A 27,085-nucleotide genomic window follows, 5' to 3' on the forward strand; every position below is an offset into this window, starting at 1 on the left:
GTCAAACTATATCAATTACAACTTTGATACTGTCAGCAATAGCTCTTCAATGTATATACATTATCTAACTGCTCCTATGTACAGTAAATGGGCCTATATAGCACTTTTCTGTACACTCAAAGCACTTTACACCATTTGCCCATTCACCCATTCGCACACACAATCACACACAAACTTCAGAGCTAATGGGAGCAACTTGCCGTTTAATGTCTTGCCCAAAAACACATTGACACTTCAACTGGAGAAGCCAGGAACTGAACAATGAGCCCTTCTATTAGTGGACAACCTGCTCTAGCATTAATATCAAGTAACAAAGGTAACTACTACCTCAAATGAAAACTAAATTCATAATGATGGTATTTTTAATGAATCTGTTGAAGTCAACTATGTATATATATATGTATATAAAACGACCATAACCATGGCCATCCCCATTTTGTTTTCATTAAGCAAAAGTAAATATTGGTTGCTCACAAATCCAGGAGCTTTTTCTGTTTGAAACACAATTGCAATCAAATCAAACGGAACTAAAATCTTCAAAAACTTGAATTGAGTTTATATTCCTACTGCATTTAACACTTTCAGCCTCATGAAGATGTGTATGCGAGTATATGAATGTGATTGATGCTAGTTCCCTGTTGCTGGTTTGATGGAAGCAGCCTTGCGTAGTTGTGTGATCCTGTTACAGTTCAGCCTGTAGACCATGAAACCTACTATCAGACCGTGACCTGATCTTATTCCTAAAGCCAGATATCAATCTAGCCATCCAATTCCTCCAAAAAGCTGACCAGGACAGCTGCTCTGCCCTCGCTTATGACCACAAGTTCACTAAATTCAAAGCAATTTCAAGGGGTTTAACGCTGGACTGTTAATGTTTCACATCACTAGGTTCAGACCTCCTGTCTGCTGATAACATCTGTGAAGTGCTGCCAATGGAGGCTACTGAAAATATTAGAGCCACACAAACAGTTTACGACTATGGGAGTAATGTACTTAGAGCACACATTTTAATTATTAATGCACATTTTAACCATTACTCTGTTATAAAATGAGGTTCATTTGCATTTACTGTCTCTCTGAACCAGCTACCTCTCTCTGAGTGCAGTATAATCATCCTGTTCTCAGAAAGATGTCAAACAAAGTGAAGTAAAAAGATTTTAAAATATGACCTTCCCACTTTTGAATTAGCAGAATGAAAAACTAGTGCTGGCAGATAAATAACGGATCATTAAGTTACAAATATTTTGTTACATATAATGAATTTTGAATTCTGACATGTCAGGAACAACCGGTGTGAGTTTAATACTCCATCTAATCATTAAATATTGCATTTTTTCTCACTATGGGTATTTCATGTGCTTGTTAGTGCTTTCCATGCTTTCTTACAAGTGGTCACAGTGGACTGTCACACTCCAGTAGACAGATAAATGCTGAGATGTCTGTCTTCAGTCTAAATCTACACTTGCCACATTTCATCTTTTCAAACCACTCAGCAGGTTATTCAGTAAAAAGGTGACATTATTCTATTAATAGGCCACCACAGCATGAGGATGTCCTCCAAAATACAGAACTACAAAAATCAATATTTCAATCTTCTTCTGATCGTATATTTACTGTGTATGTACATGTATATGTGTATGTGTGTGAGATCAGAAAAGCAGCAAATGTTCGCAGATGCCCACCCCCCTGTCTGATCACCCTGTAGAATACAGGAGTCACCTCTGGGGTGACGTGCTGCAATCTGCTCCCTAAGGTTATTAAACAGTTTTTTCTGCTTCTGTAAAGGAATACCATATTGATGTATCAATGCTACAGTCTTAAATTAAGAAGATATATATAGTTCAAAATGTCTGCACCTAGAAAGTCCTATTGTGGGATTGCGGTTGGGCCAGATGATGGCTGAACACCTCGTGTGTCGTGCTGTCTCACCTCCATTATAGAGCAACTGTGTGACATGTTGGAATGAGCTGTGATGTTAAAGTGTGGGGCTGTGAAATAAGTCTGAAATGAGGTGACAGGGGAGCATCCTCTCACCTAAACATTCACTGTGGCATGTTGAGGTTTTTGGTGCATCAGCTACCAAACAGATATAGCTCAAATTCCTTTTTATCTTGAGGTTGTTCTAACAAATACTTGTGCAAGTGTGTTAACGAGGAAGTTTAGAGAAGAAGAAAAATCAATCAATAAATAGCTTAATGTGATAAGCTCAATTGAAAGAGTTGTTAAATCTTATATGGGTGTTTTTTGGTAAAGCTTTATATAAAACTACTAAAGGAATAGAAATTGAAATTTAAGCTGGATGCAGCTGTGGGAAATCATGTGAGAACTAAAGGATTAACCCTAACACCCTACCCACTGCCTCGCTTTTGTTATGTGAGAGCGACCATAACTTTATCAGGCATATTTTTAGTTTGCCACAGATTTCATTACTGCTGTGACTTAACTGTTGTCATTGCCATAACCCTCAGAGCTTGTTCTCCCTTACTGCTGCTCTCTGATATGGTCTCTCTCCTTCTGCATGTCTGATAAAACAGTGCCACAGATTTTACACCTGCTTTTCCCCCCGTGTCACATTTCAGACCGTGATAAGGCACAGTCACACTACACTGAGAAATTAGGTGTAATGGAAGTATCGATAATTTTTCAGTCCCTCCTCCTACATTTTGAAGCTTTTTTAGTGGCGTCAAAATTCTTTCAATTCACCGGATTGAAAAAACAGTTACATATAATAAACTAAAATCTGTATCCTGAACAGTCAAAATCCTTGAGTGTTACAGGAGAACACGCTAAACTCAATTAAACAATTAAATAAAACAAAATCTTAATTTGTAAAGTTTGAATCTACAACTAAAATATTAAAGCTTTCAAGTTTTTCAGTGGAACAGAAACAAAACAACTGCTTGGCTCTGGGTCTGTAAAATCTTGCATGTTGTGTGCTCTAAAGTAAGGCGCTGCTTTAGGGTATAAAAAAATAAGTGGTACTAGCTGTTGTTAGTGGAACATTTGTATAGTCTTTTCAAATATACGTCTATGTTTTGCAGTGCATGCTACTCTGCTGCTTGTCAAACTCAAAATATCGCCACACTACACACGAGTCCTCAGACCACCTGCCCAAACATTAGCATGTGTGCTGCTGCTGGCTGCTCCTCCACGCTCTGTGCGTCGACCAAACTGATGTGCCCTAACTCTCTACCAGCTACATGATTGGTTCAGCGCGGTGAAATGGATGGTAACCGTAAACTTGTGCTTTGCTGCTCAGTCTTATATTTCTGCTGTGTGATTCGCTAGAAGACCTTTCCATATCAAATGAAAAATGGCCAACTATTATCATGGAGATTGATCTTAATCTTATCGCAATGCAACATAAAATTCCATATTTGGCACAGTCCTAAATCAGGCCAACACCCAGCTGGAAACCTTTTAGCAGACATTTTCCTGATTAGAAACAGCTATAAACCATCTCTAGTCTTTGATAAGTTCCAATACAATTTTTTGGCCCAGACAAAGGCGTCATTCTGCAACACAAGTTGACCGCCGCTAGTTCTTTGCAGTTGTCTCTGCCGTCATTATGTAAGGACAACTAGGGTATAAAGAAGAGTGCCGCTCAAGCATGGAAGAAGACCAGAGAGGAGTAGTTGTCAAGGTCCTCATACACTCTACAGTTGGCGAACTCCTTAAAGGACCTAAACCTTCTACTGACACTTTGAACAATTCTTCCAAAGATCTTGTAAGGACTTTAGCTGATGCAGAATGGGACAAGGTAAAAGCCACTTCAGTCAACATAAATGATGATCGTCTTCATCATGAGTACTTTGTTATGAAGGAGCTTGTGGAAAAATTTGGCAGAGCACGTTTAGCGGTGAATCGCATCTTCACCGAAGAGCTGAAGTCCCGCTCTTTGCCCATCCTCTGGCTGTCCATAAACAAGCCCAACCGCCCATATACATCATCAGATGCTGTCCCCACTCTTCATCTAATGTTGCAGTTGAGCAAAAACAAACAAACACTCCAGGCGCCTTTTTAAGGCTACCCTAATCATGCCACATTGAAGCCAAAGGTTTTGGTCTGCCAAAACAAAGCCAAAAATTGCCAAGTGTATGCCAAAATACAGCCATGAAGCCTGCCCTGTGGGTCCTTAGTTAAGCCATTTTTCTGTAAAGGTGTACCTAAATCCAGCTGGGTTTCACATGAAGAGGTATGTCTTGTCAGCATGCTAACATGCTCACAAGGGCAAAACACTGGACAAACTTCTGATGCTTTTACAGGAGTCATCCTGTGGGAACTATAGACCAAACCATCAGAACGATGTCAAGCTAGTCAAAGCTTAGGCCTGTATCAGTGACCCCTTTTTTACTGCACAAGCCAGAAAATAGTACAGTTTTCCATATCAACAGCTGTCACAAGATTGATAGTGATGTAAAATATTTGTCTATCCACAGGTGGGATATCAGGGGAACGTTTACCCAAAGTCATTAGGATTAATTTTATTATAAGGAAAAATATAATAATTTATGTAATAGTTGTGGAGATATGTACATGTAGCAGAGGTGGACTTAATATTAGATATAATCCTGCTAATATCAGCTTAATGATTTCAACTATACTGTAATACCAACAAATACAACATGTGATATATACATGTTGCAGGTTCATTAAAGGAGTCAGTGCTTCTGATTAGTCTTATGCCTCTCGTGCTGGTATCAAAGACAAGTTGCTTTATTACAGCAGTGAATATTGTTTTTATGGATACAGTTGAATCCTCCTTGTTATCCTCATCTGTAAAATGAATTCAAGCAGCAGCCTTGATGGTTCCTATGCTGCTCACGTTGGCAAAGAGATCTATAATTCCCTCCAGTCCCCTGTCTCCCACACAGATCTTCTCCACCTTCCCACCTTTATCAGCTCACATTCAATGCCGTTTTCCCTGTTTTGTCTCATCCACCTTCCTTTCATCCTCAGTCTATAGGATTTGTGTTTTGTGTGATCAACATTTTTTATTTTGGCTTCATTAGATCCAAACATAAAACTATCTGTGAAGATACAAAAGGGAAAATCAAAAAGGTTAAATTTGTATCTTTATCCACAATTGTTACAGCAAATATGGACATAAACTTAAAACTCTTTATGTGTATAACAAAAGTGATTTTATTTATATTTTTTTTTCCAGATTCAGTCACATGCATCATATGCTAACCTGTCCAAAAAGCAAGTTAACAAGCCATTTCCAGTAAACAGACACAGACAAACTGCGTTTCCCTTCCTACAGACCCAAAACCAAGAGGCAGCGACACACCTGTGGGGAAAAATGCTGATTTATGACAGCTACATGCAGGCAATCGCTTCCTTTGATGCTATATCATGACAACAGTTTGTGAATTTGTTCACCTCATGCAACTGGACTGGATTGGAACTATAATTGGATTTCTGAAGTTAAAAAATGCTACTAAAACTACATGGTAGAAAGAAGTGAAATGACTGGAAAAATACCTTGATAAAGTTTTACAATGAAAATTGACTTTGCACAAAAAGAATGATTATCTTGCACCAATTGCCTTAAAGAAATCATTTTTATGTGGATTGACTACAACATGACATGGCAAGCCAACAGTCGTGTGCATCTGTTGCCCTAGTTTTTGTGGTGTGTCCTGCACTGCTGGCACCAGTTGGCCTCCTGTCTGCCATTTCAGCCGATTCAGCATGTTGAATTAGCAGTGGATTCAGTCAGTGAGAGAGACTACTCTGGCTCTTCATCTTAGAGGACCAGTGTTGTTTAGGGTTCAGGGTCTTCTTATTTGCCTCCACAACTAAAAGACAGAGTGCTACCAACATCAGTCCCATTTCCAGCTTCTCATCAGACATTGTATTTATTAGAAGCAGCTGTAAACCATCTGTGGTGAGCAAGAATGGGGTGAAAATGGTCAGTGATCAATGCTTTATTTATCACTTTGTATGTCTTCTAGTTGGGTTCAGTCTGCGGCGTGTTAAAGTGTCATTTTTTTAGCACAGACACAGGCAAAGTTTGGCAACACAACAGTTGGCCTTTGTCACCGAATGTTCTTAAATGTCAGCTCGGTGCGTCTCTGGTCTTGTGATAAAAAGAGATGTTCGTCTGTGACACTGTGACGTGGTGGAACAGTTGCACAAGCAGAGAAATATTATGACATCAGCGCAGTGGCTCAGCAATGTCAGTTACACAAAAATATCTAGGAAAGGTTTGCAAACATGGCACATGAGCCATTTTAAGGTTAGGTTATACCAGACCAACTAAGGTTGCAGCAACAAAACCCCTTCCTCCCTGAAGGCATGTTTGGCCTGTTGACTTATAATGGGAGTAACAGCCATTGGGGAACAAGGTCGATCTATTTCACCCCAAGGTAAGTCCAGCGTTGTTAGTCCAATGCTGTCTGATTCCAGTGCAGCATGGCTCAGTCTGTCCAGTCTAGTCCAATTCCAACCAGACAGGTCCATGCAGTGACAAACAAAACTCATTACAATGGCCTACCTTGCTTGCCTCAGATGGTGCATATTCTGCAGCTCACTTAACCAAATTAATATTCAATGTGACCTTCTGCCCCATCACCTCTCCCTCTCTTTATTTTCTAAATCCTCTCCATATCCCTCGCCTCCCCTTCTTCTTTCTCCTAGCTCCAGCGCCATCTGCCTGGTAGAGGGAGCAGCTTGCCTGCTCTGTTGCCTTCTTTTCCCCAGAGCTCACAGATAACGCAGAGCCAAACACAAACCAGCCACCAGCAAACACACTGCTGCTCCAATGAAAATTTGGACATCTGAATACACACTCACACCATCATGTTCAATTCTGTTGTAGCGATTCGTAAATTAAGGCAAAACATAAGCTAAAACTGAGTTTTAGAACCTTTATATTATTATAAAGGAAAAGATAATAAAAAAGTAGAAAAGCAAAGGGTCACCCTGTATGTCGAATGAGCAAAGTGATAGAACAAGTGTATGTTTATTGCAAGGGGCATGGAATCAAATAAAGGACAAGCTCCAGTGTGTCAGCTGCTCTCCATTTAAGCACTACAGGACATCAGGCTCAGGAAAAGGGCAGGAAGGATTGCCAGGGACCCTGCAGACCCATCCAACCATCTGTTCCAAAACTTTGTAGTGGAAGAGGAGATGAGGAACACCTTCACTCAAAAGACATTTCCCAGACTTTTTTTTTTTTTACAGCCTTTTACAAGCTGCACATTTTCAGAACTATCTTATTTATATTATCTTATCATTTATCATGAAACTGTGCTGCTATTTGGGATATTCTTAAATATTATATTAAATGTTATTGTTTAAATCATTCAGATGATAAATGCATTAAAAAAAATAATGTGTCATGCAGATTTTGGGTTAAACCAAATAATACCCCTCAACTGTCTTACATGGTTAAGATTTTTCAGGACCATCATTCCTGAAACACCTGCCCACTTTCTGAAATTGTCAGTGATGAACAAATATGACTTGGAAGGCCCAGTGCTCACAACCTCACACTTGCAAAGCAACTTAAACATGAAAATCCTCATAAAACATGCGTGATATTTTTGTAATCAGTCATCTTGACTCCATTTAAGCCGGGTATTATCATGCTGTCTGTTATAATGGGACTTTGCATGTATACTTGTTATTAATAAATGTTCTTGTTATCTCATACTACATACACTGTAATGTGAACCCAGTACGCAGTGTTAGCGAGCAAGGAAAGTCATGTGGGCTACTCTCCAGAGACAGCAACAAATGGAAAGTCATACTTTGCAGCAGCCTTCCAAACTTAGGCTGTAAAAATATAATTTAGATGTATGTAATCACACCCAGTGACCCTTATTCTGCAGGTTTGAGTCTCCTCTATGCACTCAAAACTTTTTGACAGTCACCTTGAGATAGCAGATATTGTTCGACTGAGACCTTACAACATGCTTTCGATGTGTTCTTAATGTCTGAGGACTGTTTAAGTATTGATACTCTTTTCAATAACTCCCATGTGCAGACCCAAACCAACTAAGATACTGTGTCTGGTTTCAGCATCTCCTTTTCAAGGAGGAGGGCTTCATCAGCAACCAAGAGTGGGCCCTAAAACTCTTACATTTCAAGTTATATTTACATTGTGGTAAAACATCCTCAAATCAAGGGCCTCTTCATTTTTTGGGTGGATCCAATTATCACACACATTTTGCTCAGTGATCATGTGACTTAAGCTGTTTTATTATTATTTCATTTACTGTGGACTTCTTGTCCATGTTAACTCAAAGGTGGAGCTTTATGTACAGTAATTTGACAAAACATCATCAAGTCAAGATTAATTGACTATGATGGATGAAGTTACCTCACGTAGGACTGTCAATATACAGGATATCACTTTCTGAGCACTTGTAATTAAACTACATGTTCTGTGTCATTGGTTTCCATCCAAACAGAGACATTGTTGACATGCTTGCTCTACATGATTTTTCAGTTATTAACTATCTAAATGCCCCCAAATGCTTTACATCCTAAACTAAGCCCTGTTCATTCTTGGAAAAAACAAAAATTACAACTCGAAATGATCTTATTTTTCAAGTGACACCAGTTTGTTCTGCTAATGACTAATGGACAAAGTTAAAATTGCCTTGACAAAGTGCAGTTTTAAAGATAAACTAATCACAACTAAAAATATCCACCAACAGAGCACCACTGACGTCATTTGGATGTTGTCTCAGTCTGGACATTCATGGAATTATTGTATCTTTCTGTTTGCTCTTGTTCTTTCCTCTGAATCCCATCTGAAGAAGGCTCTGTTTGGTTTGACTCTGTCCTTGGTTATTCATCTAGTTCTACCACCCATCTGCCTGACTACTATACCCCTCTAATCTATTTCACTTCCCCTCCCTCTCTTTTTCAGTTTTTCTCTCTCATCCAGCCTCACTCGGCTGACCTGGAAGCCAGCCAGCTTTGTGTTTCTTAGGGCTCTACTGGCCTGCCTCAACACTATCAAATATTTAACAGGGACATAGATGGATAGATGTATATATCCATCCATCTATTGATTTACTCCACTGCTCTAACCAATTAAGCCTGGTGCCGTATTTAGATTCTCTTTGATATGAGCCGATCTGGGATAGTTCTGTGTAGATGCTTACCCTCCGTGAGGCAGTCCCTGATTTTGTTAAAGAGTTCAGTATCACCACTAAATCCCCACATTTCCTCCCTGCTCACTGTGGAAACCATCACAGTTCACAGTTCACAAACTTCAACCGTGAGCTGTAAGTAAATTTGGGGATTTGGGGGTGGAACGGAGCTGAAAGGAAATGGGCATTTTTTTGACACAAAGTTAAGAAAATGCTTTTTATCCTTTAGCATAGTCACAGGAGGCATGTCAGTATTTCAAAATGACAGTGGCGTATCAATAATTTGAAGAACAAACTTTCAGGCCAGCAGTTTCCCAGTGACATAAGCCAATCTGTATGTACTGGTGATGAGGCCTATTTCAGTGTCAAACCTCAAACTCAAACCTGTATCTACACAGAACATTAACATTAACAGACAATTCTGTAAACACCCAGATCACATTCAACAACAGTATTTTTAATGTTCAATGGTAAAGGTTTTGTTACTTTCTATAGTTCACGTATACCATATATGCATGTCATGGATGGTGATGGTAAGACTATATTACTAGATATTATTAAAAAAACATCATAATATCATTTTTCTGGCCAGCTGTGTAATGAAGCTCTCTGTCTGCAGCCTCATTTTCCTTTACAGCCTTCCCAGAGTTACCAAAGAAATACTGAAGCATTTTGTTCAGGAACACCCACGTGCTCCAACAATTTCCCCTAAATTAGACACAGGGGTACACTTTAATTGGTATATATATTAAGCATTTAGCTTCAGCCCATACAAGCTGCAGCGGAGCAGTCCTGCATTCAAATAGCTTAAAAGTGAGAAGAGAGATTTTATAATTAGTGCTTGGAGATGCAGATTATGGCCTATGGTGATTTGATCTGACCTATTTTGGAAGAAGTAGGGCAGCAAACTGTCTTTTTTACAGAGATAGGTGCCCAGCTGCATTGCAGCCTGTCTGGTGGCAAGGTGGACACAATCAATAACACTGTTTACTGGGAATAGACTGGTTAGAGGGAAGTCTCCCACAAAAACAAAAAGACCATCTCTTTATAGCAAATCCAAGGATCTTTAAACACTCTAGCACACATTTTTGTTTACTGTTGTTTAACTTTAACCGTAACCACACTTTGTTTACCATAACCACAACTGTCTCCAATCCTAAGCTCACTTTGGACATAAACAGATTTTTCTGGCTTTATATTTAAAAAAAAAGGTTCCCACTGAATATTAAATTGTTCAGTAATAATAAATTTCTTCATTCATAGTAGGTTTGGCCATGTAGAGAAAAGGTCAGTTAACAGTGCTATAAATCAAATAACATCAACTATTATGGACTTACATTTTTTAAAGTAGACCTGACTATTGGCTTTCACAGAACACAGAATTTCTGTAAAACGTGCAATTATAATCAGCAGGGATGAAGAGTGCATTGGCTCACTATTACATAGAGCCAAAGGCATTTTCAGACTTCACACATACCCACACACTAACAACAGATGAGAGCAGCAAGCTTTACGCAAGCTGTAGAACCAAATGCATTGCTGGAGGAGGAACATGCAACCCCTCTCCCCCCCAGCGTACAGTTAGAGGAAGAATTCTCCCCATTGATAATTTCTCTTTCAAATATGTATATATATATATAAAAATATTTATATATGTATGTATTGATGTTACTGAACATAAATATTGTTGTATTTGCGTGGGAAAGTGACTCAGGTTTAACTGCCATAGCTCTGTATTTTCTTTAATGTCTGTCCATCAGATAAGTTGATCATTTAGACTGAACATTTTACTGATTAGTCATTCTACTCTTTTTTTATATCTACACTGCTTTTCATGCAAAACTGAGTCTAATATTTAGTCCATCTTTTTCCAAAGTGAAATGATAATGATATAAATGATTGCATACATTAGTAGTGAAAAATATATGTAATGTATGTGTATGTACTGCTATTTAATACACACACACACACACACTCTAGGGTTTCAGTTTATTAACATAAATATAACAATATGTAATACAATTTTCTATAAGAAATCTCCTGTAAGGATTAGTATGTACTGCAGGAGAATACTTGTCATAAGCAACCAATTAACAGGTCTGCAGGTACAGGGAAGACAATCTGAAATTAGTCCAGGACATAAAGTCACTCATGTGATGATGCCATCAAGTAACTTTTAAAATGGCCAACCCTCTTCATGGGAGCAGAATGTGATAGATTAAATTTGTCATTCTAACAACACTATGAGTTTACAACCTAGTGGCCTTGAAAGACTGTACCACAATCTCATTGCTCATTCTAGCATGGTATGATGCTCACAGTGAATGCTAACATTAGGTTATTAGCACCAAACACAAAGTAAAGGCTTATTAGTTTTGCAAATCTAATTTTGACCCTACATTCCCCATAGGGGAAAACCACTGGGGCTTATCTTTGTGGGATCAGAGATGTTTGTGGAAAATTCCATGACAAGCCATTCAGTAATTGCTGAGACACAGTATTTTAACCTAGAACACAAAGTGGTGGACCGACAGACACTGACATTAAAAGCTAGCTGGCAAAAAAGGTTTTTATAAAATGTCCTACTTTGAAAAGTCTAAAATGACGCAAATTCAGTCATATTAGACTTGAAAAGCATATAAAGTGGAGTGTTCCTAAGTTAATCTAAGTGCATATCTGCAGTACATTGAGGAAGTGCTCCTGGTCTGTGGGTTGTAGTTGATAGAGACACATTATTTTCTCAGAGAGATGGCCACAAAGAGCCATAAGCTGCACTATAACTTCCAGCTGGTGTGCAGGACACTAACCTCAGACGTGGCCATTAGGATTCTGTGCACTCACCAGTCGGCTGAATGTAGAATAACTTATCTCACTTGACTGTCCTCAGACTCAATTCAGAGAAAGGTTGAGATGAGTTCTCAGGGCAGAGGGAAAATGTCAGCAATGTTCAGCGGCTGTTATTGGACAAGCCTTGATTCCACTCATATTGATCGCTGTTTTGGACTGAAGACAATATTTGATGTCTCCTACTTCTCTATTCAAGATATCTCAGTTTGGTAATGGGTGTGATTATGCAAGGCCTAAATCTAGGTAAATGTGTCAGAGGTGGAGGCAACCTTTTCTGTTTTTCCTCTGAAGGACAACTTCATTATGCAGCGGGAAAAAGAAGCCTCACTCTTGGTTGCTGACTCCCACGCATGCAGTCACTGAAAATACAAACACACAGTGGTACATAAAGACACATGGACATTTTTAAAAGCATCTGCGCAGAGTGTAGGCGTAGAGCAGATTTTCAGGTGCAGATAAAAAGCTTTTGCTGCTGTTATTGTCTCCCTGCTGACAGGAAAGGCAGACAGTGTGGGAGCAGACAGAACCCAAAGGCTGCCTTATTTCCCCACTTGATTATATAATTATAGCCAACAACTGTATGAATCGATCATGTGTTTATAAATGTTCATTTATAAATCTGTTTTCCACTGCCTTATAGTCAGTGTTGATGTATCTTCTGTTGTTAGTACTTAGTCTGGTTAACAGTTGCATAGTCTTCCAGGAGAACCTCGTCTGTGCTGGAGACTTCACCACCAAAAAGCAATTATTATTTTTCAGTTTTTTTTACATTCTAATCACCATAACAAACAAACAGCAGGGACAAAAAAAAGTACAGGTACCACAGGTGTCTGGAGCCATGGGAATCAACATTGTTATAAATAAAAGTCCAATAAATATACAAATAACAAATAAAACACTACTTATTTATGCTTAATAGTCACAAATGGTCCTCATCCAGGAGAGCAGAAACAAAAAGCATCTTTGCAGATTTGGCTGCACTCAAATTGGAAGTTTTGGATTTGAGTTCAGCTGGCACTTGAACCACTACACACCTGTCCAATAACACAATAAATCTGAAACAAATATGCAACTATCGCCCCCAAGTACATATAATGAGCTATGGAAAGCAAATCCGAGTCCAACATAAGCTTCTGTTAACTTGATTAGTATTCCAGCTGTAGTGTACTGTACATCATGTTGAATCTGGTGAAATAATCTGCAATTACTCATGAAGCTAGAAACCCTCATCCTCAGCAGCTGCAATCACAATCAGTGTTTATATTTGTACAAGGCCAGGAGAAAAACATCCAGTATTAAGGGTCACACTGGGTATGTAAGCACTCGCAAAAGTACTGAACCAAACTTAAATCCACTTAGCCTTTATGTATAACATCTGATATGATGCAGTTTTCTTAATTCTTTATTGTATAATTAATACTTTGGTTATATACAAGTTTACATGAGTAGTTGTTACTAGAGGTTTGTGAGTAGTTGTTACTAGAGGTTTGTGAGTATTTGTTCCTAGAAGTTTGTGAGTATTTACTAAAATGGTATAAAAATGTTTATATTATTCTTATTAGTTTGGTGACATTTTAGTTACTGCATATTGTCATGGTTTATCAACATTTGTCTACTTTATCTAGTTTTCAATTTTAAAAAGTAAGACATCACATCTCCCTAGTTTTTTTTCTCAACAAAGCCCACAACCATCACCCAGAGCAACAGTGTGTTAATCACTTTATTTTCCTGTCTCAAACCCATGCATATGTGTATGTGCTGAAGATGTAAATTATTTTTTAAAAAAAACCTCTCAAAAATACATTTTCATTAAAACTAAATATAGTTATTTCCAAAAATAACTGGCTACTGTAGTAACAAACACACGAGCAGGATCTTTCTTTAATGTTTGTGCTTTGACTTTTGCATGAGGTTTTAATAATTTCTGGACAGTGGAGCTTTGGGGTGCAGCAGAATAAGATGCAGGTGCAGTTCAGTTACTGATACATGCAGAGTGTTTTTCCAACAATGATCAATTCATTGTTGGTCAGTCTGCACAGGTAACTTAGCGCCAATATGATAAACATTGATTATAACAATGACTTACCCTTTACAATTATCTAAGCATTATGAGGCTGCCAACTTTGATTTAGTCTACAAGGCATTGTTGTTTAGTGGCAAAGCCAAGTTCATATCAGTCTGTAATATTGTACAACACACTCACTCTCACGCCCAAACTCTGGCTGTTTTCAAAAACAGCCTCTCAGTCACTGTCATTCCCACTCACTTGCAGTTTCCTGTGCAGAGCATCTGATTTCCAGAAGCTGTATTCACTCTAGGGGAAGATTATGATGTAGAGGGATATGAGGATTGTTTGACAGCCTATATTAATCCTGCATTTATTCCTACCAAGCAGCCAACAGAAAGCAAACACTGACTGAAAACAACCTTAACATTAGTGTTAATGTGATGCTACAATGCATTCATGTTATTCATGTTAGTTTGTTCCAGATGGTTTCTATGCCACTGAAAACACAGCAATACAAGACACAGCTTCTAAAGGAGAGTTGACTGGTGAAACACTGACGCAAGTCTTTGAATAAACTTGATATAGGTTTGTTAATTTGTCCATAATTGGTGTAAAGTCTTTCCTTATCTTACTTTTACTTTATCCTTTCTATACAGGTGTGTGAAACCATAGCACTAATGTGAAATGATCAGTCCTGAGGTCCTGCTAGATGTATTTGGCCCCATGAGAGGATAATAATTCTGGGCCCCTGGTATAACATTTTATGTATGTTTCATGGTCCCCTGTTAGTCCTAGGCCCTTGAAACTGTCCTAACTTTGACCGCATTTATGGCACCCATGCATGAGTGGCTGGTGTTGAAGCCCAAGTCGAGTTGGAAGTCTTGGTCAAGTGTGTAAAACATTTTTTTTGTTTTGGTTTTGATTAGAAATTATACAACATATTTCAGCTGTTGAGAAGATACTAAGGGAAACAGATGTGCAAAGAAGCCAAGATGTGATTGGCGGTGAAGACAGTGAAAGGATGTGTCTCTGGATTCCTTCATTCTTGTCCTACACTCTTTGTTTCAAGCCTTTTCTCTTTTATAATGTGCTTTTCTATTTATATCAGCAAGGCTTTTGTCACGTCAGCATACTCTATTCCTGCTAGTGATGTCTCTTGACCTCTCTAATCTGCCATAATACCACACTATAGGCCTACATGACCTTTGACCCCTGAGGACATGTGAGCCTCAGCTGCTGGCCAGTGGGAAAGTGGAACCTTCCCATTGAAAATGCAGAAGGATGAAGTGCATCAACACTCAGCTACAAATGCAAATTCAACCATGCAAGAAAAACATAAATGAACACACACACACACACACACACACACACCCACTGTGCATCTTCCTGAATGCCCAGGATAAGAGAATCTCCAAGGCCACCCTTCTCCCCAGACTCTGCAGGTGACCTGAGCCATAACGCAAACATGGCACATGTATTTGCACAAGGCAATAGAGCTCTCACCTTCCACACACTAACCTTAAAATTGTAGCCCCACTGCAAAAATTGATAAGTGACTGATAAGTTAGAAATAATTAGAAGGTAAGTAGGAGAGAACAGACTTTACGTGACATTAAGCAAAAAAAATTGGGACCAAACATAGACCTGTACACTTAAGTATAACACACATCATGAAACATCATATTCTTTACTGTTATGAATTCACATTTATTTTTCGTCAATCTTTCAAATTTAAATGCATAAATCAGATAGGCCATATACTTCGCACACACTATTATTGTTGGGCAAATGAATCGTTCAAATGAATGAAACTCACCGTACTAACCTTTTCATCACTGCACCAGAAAAACGTCCAAATAATTTCATTAGTTCCAGTGTCTGCAGCTACTTTTTGTGCAGAATATTTTGTGCTGAACTCAAAACGTCAAGCACCAAACTTTCCTTTTAGCAAATGCAGACTCAGCTCTTTCTGTCAGAGGAATCGTTAATAGCTGGACACAAAGCTCGATGGTAGCTAGTCTGTTAGAAACTGTGTTAGCCAAATGTTTAAGCTAACATTAGATACTGATTTATACTAACGGGGTCATTTTGTCCCTTGTTTAATTAGTCACTTGCATCTGCTCTGACTTTTCCGTTTTGAGGCAATGGGCTATTCCTAAAGTTTCCTGGTGGTGCAGCAGTACAGACTGGATGTTAACTAATGCCCTTACAGTAGCATGACGCACAAATCACGTATTTCCATTATAGGGAGGGAAAGTGAAATTGTTTTCACCCAAGAAAAATTAGAAACATACAAATAACAAGCTTTTATGACTCACAATTAGTAGGCTGCTAGATGATGTTTTCACTAATATTTATTTTTTGCATATTATTTCAGATTGTATGTAAAAGTGATTCCTCCCATGATCCAGGGTCTGGGACAACTGACCCGGTGTGCCCCCAGTGTTGGTGCAATACACGCACACGCGCGTGCGCGCACACGCACACGCGCGCGCGCGCGCACACACACACACACACACAATATCCCACAGAGAGGAGGGAAGGGTGGGAGAATTAAGAGGAGGATGGCCATCATTACTGATACAGAAGAGACCTTTGGCTTTCACAAGTGTTGCTAAATTAAAATCAAATGAATCAATCTTACACAAACATTCTGTCATAATGTATACATATATATTTCAGATAATTATTATAAAAGTTTCTTTCATTCTGTAATGTCTATTGCAGATCATGCTTTTTCATTTTTATTTCAAACTGTATTTGTATTTTATATGACCATTTATGGCAACAAACATTTTCTGTCTTAATCTTTTTCTGTCAATTGACACAAATGGAGCAAATCAGCTAATGATAATGCTAACACCAGAACATCACTGAATATTTTACTTAGAGGACTAAACAGTGACCCAGATTTTCAGATTTTAAACTATGAGATTAAATTCTACCCTGTTTCTCAGACCTGCCAGCTGACCAATTCTCTCAGTGTCTGCTCAGAAAGCTTGCGAGGCTCCTGTGCATGGCCAGTTGATTGTAGACTGATGCTTCATGCTGTTGCTGATAATTCCCACATTGCTGCGTATGGGAACCTTTAGGAGTTGAGAAATCAGTGGATGACCTGTGCGATTCCTGCACTCACAACAACCTTGGGAGAGCTCCTTGCCTCTACCCATCATGAGATATTACTTGCATGACAGCTTGGTAACAAATGATGCATTCACAGATGGCTAACTCCTTTTAAAATAGTGGAATGACTAATATCCATTTGCACTATCCCAGCTGCTTCTAAAAGCACTAATTGATGGAATTACCTGGGTCACTGCTTTTTCTTACTGCGTGTTTCGTACTTTTTTCCTGTGTTGTTTCCTGTTTCTTAATTTCATGTAAGTAGCTGAACTGGAAATGTGTTTAATGAAAATAACTCGTTGAATTCACGGCTGTAAGTTATCCATTATATATCCATTGATATGACCCACTCTTAGTGAAAGAACGTGGGTCTGCCATAGGGGGTATTTTTCCTTCGGCCTCAAATGAGTCGGACCAAACGCAGCCGTTTGTCTACAATGGGGTGGGCTTTATGCGCCAGTCGTCCAACCAGATTTAATCAAAAATATGCACAAAACTGGTGATTACACTGCGTATTCTCATGTTCTTACAACATCTATACTCTACTTCACACGTCATATCCTTTGTTTCTCTGATTGGTTTATTCTGCGTCAATTGTCCCACCCCCTGGAAATAGACCTCAACTGAAGAGATTCCAGACTAATTCTTTGTATAGAATAGAAAAAGAGTTAGTCTGGCCGGCCAGGCTAATGACCCATAGGTCATATTTGATCTAGTTTCACTATAAACACCGACAGCACAGAATGACTGCATTAAAAAAAAAGAATGAGCAAAATCAAAACACTGGGTTACAGTATGGAGATATCCAGGTCACTGTCAGAGGAGAGCATGGAACACATTTAGGTCAGATGACTGGAAATACTGATGTCTGGAAACACTGACCCTCCAAGGCAACTCTGTTTCAGCTCCAAAACTAGTCACACATGCACTCAATCCCTGTTTATGACAGCAGAAAAATGAGGCTATTTTAGAAAGTTATCACATTACCTTTGATACCGTATTAATATATTTTTAAATATATTAAATGCTCCCATACTCTGTCCATCTGTGTTGACATTGTGAGAGTTAACTTTTGAGATCCAGAACATCAAATTAAGCATGGAACAAGTTATAGGATTTGGGGACACTACAAAGGACATGTTGCTGGTGTGGAAAGAGCCTGGTCTGTTCTCATTATGAGTGCATTAAATGTAAACACTTTTGAAGGACCTTTTGCATCTTATACAGACATGGAAGAATAGTTCTGGATATAGAAGGTTTTCAACTAAAAGCAGTGTGAATCCAGTATTTAATGCTCCGAACAGCCACTAGAGCTTGGGGATTTTTGGTGAAATACATAAAGGTAGAAAGTTCACATTAGGTTGGGCTGGATGGCTTGGTCATTGGACCATCACACCTGAAGAGGAATCTGATTACATGCTTTTTAATTGATGTGTTGTAACAAGCCATGCTAAGAGTGGTAGTTCATCCAAAACTCTAACCTAGAGGCTAAACCAAACCACCTGGTTGGAATGTTGTCATACAATTCAATGGCCCGTTTGGGCTTCTTATCCGACTATAATTAGGGCTCAGTAGGTCCCTACTCAGCTACTGGAACCTACTGGAAGGTTCAGTAGGTTTGGGAATTATTGGGTTAGGTTTAGCCACTAAAACAAAACAAAGAAAAAACGTAAGCACATACATTTATGTCAGTTGCTAATGCTAATCACCACTGGCTCTCATTGCCTCCAGTATTTATAGTAAATTTGTACTGACCCATATATATGTACAGTGGGTACGAAAAGTATTCAGACCCCTTTAAGTTTTTCACTCTTTGTGTCATTGCAGCCACTTGCCAAAATCAAAAAAGTTCATTTTATTTCTCATTAATGTACACTCAGCACCCCATCTTGACAGAAAAAGCCAGAAATGTAGAAATTTTTGCAAATTTATTAAAAAAGAAAAACTGAAATATCACATGGTCATAAGTATTCAGACCCTTTGCAGTGACACTCATATTTAACTCACATGCTGTCCATTTCTTCTGATCCTCCTTGAGATGGTTCTGCTCCTTCATTGGAGTCCAGCTGTGTTTAATTAAACTGTTTGGACTTGATTAGGAAAGGCACACACCTGTCTATATAAGACCTTACAGCTCACAGTGCATGTCAGAGCAAATGAGAATCATGAGGTCGAAGGAACTGCCCAAGGAGCACAGAGACAGAATTGTGGCAAGGCACAGATCTGGCCAAGGTTACGACCAGAACTCTTCCTAGACCTGGCCGTCCAGCCAAACTGAGCAATCGTGGGAGAAGAGTCTTGGTGAGAGAGGTAAAGAAGAACCCAAAGATCACTGTGGCTGAGCTCCAGAGATGCAGTAGGGAGATGGGAGAAAGTTCCACAAAGTCAACTATCACTGCAGCCCTCCATCAGTCGGGGCTTTATGGCAGAGTGGCCCGACGGAAGCCTCTCCTCAGTGCAAGACATATGAAAGCCTGCACGGAGTTTGCCAAAAAACACATGAAGGACTCCCAGACTATGAGAAATAAGATTCTCTGGTCTGATGAGACCAAGATTGAACTTTTTGGCGTTAATTCTAAGCAGTATGTGTGGAGAAAACCAGGCACTGCTCATCACCTGCCCAATACAATCCCTACAGTGAAACATGGTGGTGGGAGCATCATGTTGTGGGGGTGTTTTTCAGCTGCAGGGACAGGACGACTGGTTGCAATTGAAGGAAAGATGAATGTGGCCAAGTACAGAGATATCCTGGAAGAAAACCTCTTCCAGAGTGCTCAGGACCTCAGACTGGGCCGAAGGTTCACCTTTCAACAGGACAATGACCCTAAGCACACTGCTAAAATAACAAAGCAGTGGCTTCGGAACAACTCTGTGACCGTTCTTGACTGGCCCAGCCAGAGCCCTGACCTAAACCCAATTGAGCATCTCTGGAGAGACCTGAAAATGGCTGTCCACCAACGTTCACCATCCAACCTGACAGAACTGGAGAGGATCTGCAAGGAAGAATGGCAGAGGATCCCCAAATCCAGGTGTGAAAAACTTGTTGCATCATTCCCAAGAAGACTCATGGCTGTACTAGCTCAAAAGGGTGCTTCTACTCAATACTGAGCACAGGGTCTGAATACTTATGACCATGTGATATTTCAGTTTTTCTTTTTTAATAAATTTGCAAAAATTTCTACATTTCTGTTTTTTTCTGTCAAGATGGGGTGCTGAGTGTACATTAATGAGAAATAAAATGAACTTTTTTGATTTTGGCAAATGGCTGCAATGACACAAAGAGTGAAAAATTTAAAGGGGCCTGAATACTTTCTGTACCCACTGTATATATAGAGGACTGATGTACACTGATACTAATACTGATAACAGTAAGTCAAATCGGCTGACCAATCCAGGTAGTTTTTCAACATGAAGCCAAATGGTTAACAAACCTCGTCATGTACCTGTAGTGCTGCAGACTGAATGCTTTAACTGGGCTTTACTGTTTTCTATTGAAACACCAAATGGATTTTTTCAGCATCTGTCAGTGTTTGACAACCTTGGATGAGAATGTGATGAGTATCCAGTCACTCCACTGAATGGCAAACAACAATCAGCATCTGCATTCACAGCCCCATAACTGTTAACTGTAATCCAAAACCATGTGTCCCTGGAGGTCAAGAATGATTGTCTTGGGTTAAATAAATACTAGGTTTTATGGACTGCTGTGAGCCCAAGATCCTAGAAGCAACATGTCATGATTCTTTTATCAAACATGCAGTTTTCTACATGAGACAAAATAAAATCCCAGACAACCAGAATGGTGCTACAGCTGGCTGCTGGGGCTTTTACTATTTCTCTTTTTTTATCCTCCTTTTGCAACTCCATAGTAATTACTGTAACTAGAAAAGAACTGATTGATATGATGGAGCCTTGGCCTTAAGCATTAAAACCTATTTTAGGTTTATTGTTGGCTGATCAGTGCTATATAGAGACACGTAGTTGTAGTTCTTATTTTACACTTCAACAACACTTAAATAATGCAGTTAGGTCCAAATAATGACACTGATCAAAGTCAATATGAGTTTAAATACAGAAAGGCTGTTGGCCCAGTCTTTTAATAAGAATACTGTGACTGAAGTTTTAGGATCCTTCTTAAGACAATTAGAAAGGATATATAATACATAACATCAGACTAGAAAACAATGTCCACTTCTACAGGGACTGTCCAGATTTGTTTAGAATTAAATAAATTTACACCTTTAAGCTTTTTTGCATCACAAACTATTCCATTACTCCATGCAATTAAAATCTTCAACTTGAACTACAGTGCAAATGATCCAATTTTAAGAGTCATATTTTTAGACTATTGATTTATGGATCTTTAAATGCAGAATACAACACAACCCACCCCCAAGTACTGAGTGGATTCTATCATCCCTTATTATTGACAAATAGCTTCTCTTCAGGCATTGAGTCTATAGATTTTTATTCACTGAAGCATGGAGTGCTGGACAGTTTGTTCTTAAGTACTTGTCTCTGGTTGTCTGAACACTGCAGACGCTGTCAGGAGTCTGTGCAGCCTCTACAGCTACACCCAAGCAATGTGAACGCACAAAGAGCTAAGGTAAAATAAATTAAATATGGTGAGTGTACGTGTGCCTCAGAAACTAAGCGTCAATCTGAGGGATCTCTTCTGAGACTGCAGCACATTCAGTGTTTACCGCAGATGAAGTTTAAGTTGAACACTTTAGAATGAACTTGGCATCCTTCAGGTGGTTCTTAGCTACTGTAATCCATTATACTTAATACGTCATCAGGTGTTTTCTTGCTTATATCATTACTATACATGCATACATATACAGATACACATACACAGAGCCAAAAAGAGAAAAATGTGTAGCATCTTTCGACACATCAAATTTGAAACAGAAGAAAATCATTTTTGCAGGTTAGTGCTGTTTTCATAGAAGCAACAAGGGCAAGATTATTGGTTTATAAAGTTTCTCTCTGTTTGAAGCCATTGGTGAAGCATTTACAGCACATGTGAGAATTGAAATGAATCTGTCCTGATCCAGCTGAGGCTGTAGACAGAGATGCCAATTCTAACCCCTTGTGTGCTATATGTCAGAAATACATCTGTAAAGCTCAGGCTTGCAGTCATACATGTGTTAAGAAGATAAATACACAGTCATGCACTTGGTGAAATTGCTTCCTAAAAAGAGTTCAAGCAGCCCTGTTTCCTAGAAATTATATGTATATATTACAACCTTTCCTTAAAACCAGATCAAGTCAATGACAAGGCATCCTGAGTCATATTTGTATTTATGTGATAATTGGGCTATATATGTAAAATTCACTTGACATACTTTGACTTTTACAATCTTGTGGTGGTGGAAAATATGAAAACTGTGTGGAGGTTCGGAAGCAACAATATTTTAAGTGAATGAAGTGATGTACTGCTCCAGAGTTGCAGGGAGGTGCTTAGGCGGGATACTGGGAGAACAAAATCTAAGACACTGACAACGCAGACCACAGTTTAAATCGTGAGAGTCGTCTTAGGTTCAGTATAGGCAACAGAAGCCTTTTAATTAGGGTTAGGAAAAGACTGAGTTAAATGTTAATAAACACACCGTGGTTTTTTCTGAACGTTAACCAAGTACTGCCAGTACCTAAACATTTCCATAAAGATGATATTTTGTCAGAGAACAAATTAAATACATTTTCATTAAAGATTGTATGCTCAGCAACATATTTTGCATGGCATTCTGTTTCTTCAAAACACATCTCATGTTGCTAATTAATTGCGTAGAGACATCATTTCTAGGAGGCAAGTAAAACATTACAAAAGTAAGTTAGAAAAAACAACCAAACAACACAGTTATTGTTGTAATTGCACGCTTGAGCAAGTGGTGCACACTGAATACATTAAGACAATCTGCACTGTGAAGACAAAAAGAGCACACACAATAGAAAGTACTGGTAAGGAATCCCTGCCAAAACTTTCCCTTTCTTGTAATTATTAATCCCCCTCAGTCTGTCACTTCCATCACACAGGGCAAATCCATTGTGACAGGCAGAGATTATGCCATTCAAAAAAATCTATAAATACCACACAGTAATGTATGTTAGAAATCCACTGGAGTCACACTGTGACTCTGCTGTAGCCACAGACCAAAGTGGATCTAACTTTGACCTAAAAACCTGTCATTATACCATCAGCAGAAGAGGCAAACCTGCCATTATCGACCCAGTCAACAACATAAGCTTTAGACATGAGTGCCTGGGCAATTTTTCCAATACAAAATGGACACAGAACAAATTAGAGCTGAACAGCCCTATGTTGTTGTGGCAATTGATTGAAATGTAAAGTGGCTAAAATTTGATCAGGCACATCCCTAGTACTGCGCATTCACAAAAGTGATGTAAAATACACTGTAATGGAGTTAAAAAGTCAGAAAATGTTTGTGATTAAATCATTGCTTTGAGCTGAGCCTTCCCTTCCCTTTCATATTCAAATTCACTTTGAATATGATCAAATTTACAATTTTATTTTTTCTTGTAAAATGCATTTTGATTTAATCACAGTGCTCATTAGCAGATAAATTCAGACAAGGAGGGATATGTACTGTATATCACATTCATTTATTAACAGTTGCACCCTGCAAATCTCTGAGCAACGTGTCACATTATTGCCCACGACATCAGAATCTTTATTGCCATCATACACGAAGTACAACGACATGATCTGCGATAGGTGAAAATTAGGGAGTACAAGAAAAGAAAAAAAAAAAAAAAAGACCAAATCTCTGCTGTTGCTGCATCAATCTGGATTTTCTTTTAACTGTCCATCATGAGCATGATAATGTGGTAAGAGTGCAATGCTAAACTGGCGGAGCGGCCTGCAATAGGAGTTCAAAACTATTTGTCAAACTGATTTAATATGAATTGATATTACATGTTCCTGTATGTCATTATGTATTAAATGCTTACAGGCACAGACAGATGAAGAGAAGGGAGTAGACATAGGACTATGAAAAAGAGGGAAAGACAGACTGGTGGGTGGACTTTCTGGCTGAGAGCAGATTACTGTGATGGTGCCGCTCGGATGAAACAAGGAAGAACACATGGCTGCACTGAGAGATGGAGGCATGTTGTCTGAGGGGAAGACTCCAGTGGAATGGAGGAGGATTACTTTATACACACACACACACACGCACACACGCACGCACACACACACACACACGCACACGCACACACACGCACACACACCGCACTTTGCTGGTGGGTTGTTGTACAAACCATTTTCTGTCACTGGTACAGTCACATTAATGGATGAATGTAGAAACGCAACATAATCCCAAACTGTATTTTGAGCTGCTACAGTTAATATTTTTGTATTAACTGATGAAGTGACTGTGCTATATAACAAAAGTGTAACTCACAGTGAGTTAGTGACAAACCCACAGACAATCATCACCCAACTCCACTCAGCTGCTCACAGCGTAGTGTGAAGGCATACAAATATAAGGTAGAAAGAGCCAGATAATCAGGTGTTGGTGGAAACAGAACAGGTAAAAGGAGAGTGAATATTCTTCAAATGAGCAGAAAAATAAAATCTGAACTGAATGTTGGCCCCTAAATGTTGAATGCAGTTACTGGCAGCTCTAAGCATCACATTCAAAAAGAGAAAGTAAGTTTAAACTTAGTGTTATGAAAACCTTATAATGGTTAAAGATCTTAAAATAATAATGGGAATACACCGGTTATAAGCGCTCATTGGACCATACTGCATTATTTCAACAATAACTTTCACAACAGGAAGCAGTTAATCAGAAAAAAGTCAGTCTGATGTGTCTGTAATTAAAATAAAAAAATGTGATGAGTGCAGTGTTAGCCCAACCCACAAAGCCACAATGGCCATATTTATGGAAAATATGCAAGGCTGAAATATACTGGATTTTTCCTTTAAAGCATCTGAGGCCCTACTCTATCACAATTCAAAAGCGAATTGTGTAGATGAAGATGTATAGTACAAGTTTCCCCTGATTATGAGTCTTGTAGCCACTGACAACTTTCACCAGAGACATGTAGCTAAGAAGCACATCTGGGAATGGACTTAGAATAGGAGACAGTAAAAGTCTGGGCACAGTTACTTTAATGTTATTCATTTTGCTGTGACAAATATGATGAGACTTTGGGGACCAGCAAAAACCCAGCTTGTGGTTTCATTGGATGTGTGAAGTGAAACATATTTATTTAAATTGTCACTATTTGATTTTATTGCCAAACCATCATTTCTGGTGTATTTGTGGAAACAGCAGATTGGTAGTTGGCTGGTAGCAAGTGGGCAGAAAACACCATCCTGTCACATTGCTGGTCATATGACACATGAATCTTTAATCCTCGTTATGTAACACTAATCACACATGATCAATTCATGAGGATGCCATCATGAGTAGTCTATATATTCTTGATAAGGCAGAGCCTGTAGCTTTAACTTCTTTGTGAAGCTGATCATCTCTTTTATAACAAGAAAAACTCAAATTCACAATTTCCTTAAACCTTCTTTTCTGTCCCATGCCCTCAGCTGTCAGAATACAAAGTTCCTGTCTCTAGAGGTGCTACTGGTCCCCATTCCTCTGGAATAACCTCCCTGTTTAAATCAGACTGTCTGACTCGGTTAAGGCCTTTTAATCGAAAAACTTAAAAACTTGTACACCCTAATTTTGTCTACTTCTTGCCTTTTACTTGCTGCCATAGTCTGTTTCATTCTCAATTAATTTATTACATTTATTTATCAAGAGTCCATGTTGTCCTGCAAACAAAAGTTTACATACCTTTGCATCCTTTTAAGCCACTGTGTCTTTTTGGCTCCCTTGTCTGCCGTTCTCATTCATTCAGGTTCTTTGTGGTGGATTGTCGGTGGTTCTTTCTCCTCTTGCTGTCAGTGCCAGAAATCTGTATCCAGACTTTCATCCTTCAGAAGTCCCAGTCTCTTCTTTGACATGACTTGATCTAAGAGACAAAGGATGGAAATTAACAAAACTGGGTGAGTAGCATAAGACCAGCAATAAATAAATAAAATGAATACATGTGCATAAAAACACAAGATTAAATGTTACATGATGTGAAATGAATGAACAATAAAAAAAAGTATTAATTTATTCCGCTGTTAATCATTTAATTATTTTCACGTTATATTGCTGTTCAGCCTCTGCACAATCTTCCGATGTTTTTTCACACTGCCATAACACTGTTAATTTACATTTTCAGGAAAGATGGTGCTGAGGAGAAATTAAATTGTGATATTTCTAGAAGAAGAGTAAATAACATCATGGTTTACGGAAAAATGATCTGAAAGAGACAGTCAATCTCTTAGAGGCTTTGCTGATGTGTTGGTCTGTTTAGGTCTGTAAAAGTGTGAGTGTGGGTCAAGCAAGGCAACAGCTCCCAGTCTAAAGCCTGTTACCCTGGATTTAATTACCACAACTTCCTAAAGACATCCACACCTCTGTGACATGAGGGTCCCAGCCTTAAAACATCTGCTGAGGTTGATGTCAGAGCAGAGCAGGCTGGGCAGCTGTCAGCTCTGGTTAACGCTGAGGTAGAGCAGGAGAACACACACTCCACTGCTCTGATCAGTGATGAACTGGTCTGCCAGAATGGGGGGAATAAATATGGTGCATGCAGTGCGCATGTGATTTCAGACATGCATCTTATCACTGACTCTGCAGAGAACATCTGCATCTAAATGTAGTGTGATTTTGAATGGTTTTCTTTTCTGATTTCTGCAGCAAATCTTTTATTTAAAGGAAATTTACATTTATTTCCTGTCAGAAAAGACCCACAAATGACCAGTAGCATGAAAATCTGGATCCTATAAAGTACATGCATGCATATACCATTGTCCAATCCTCTATTTTACATACAGTATCGATACATCCATTGTTATTATTTTTGTCATCTTGTTTAGGTCTTGATTATACTTTCAGCAACAGTTTGTCACCTCATC

General features: G+C 38.8%; 1 long non-coding RNA gene across 2 annotated transcripts in view; it reads right to left on the reverse strand.

Moving 5' to 3' along the window:
* Positions 1 to 27,085, reverse strand: part of LOC113122708 (uncharacterized) — a 93,875-nt gene that overhangs the window by 31,967 nt on the left and 34,823 nt on the right. For both annotated transcript variants that reach the window (XR_003294888.1, XR_003294887.1), the window contains exon 2: positions 25,911 to 26,088. This is a non-coding gene — a long non-coding RNA (uncharacterized LOC113122708). The remainder of the gene's footprint in view (positions 1 to 25,910; positions 26,089 to 27,085) is intronic.

Source organism: Mastacembelus armatus, chromosome 3 (assembly GCF_900324485.2).
Source record: "Mastacembelus armatus chromosome 3, fMasArm1.2, whole genome shotgun sequence".
Classification (NCBI taxonomy): domain Eukaryota; kingdom Metazoa; phylum Chordata; class Actinopteri; order Synbranchiformes; family Mastacembelidae; genus Mastacembelus; species Mastacembelus armatus.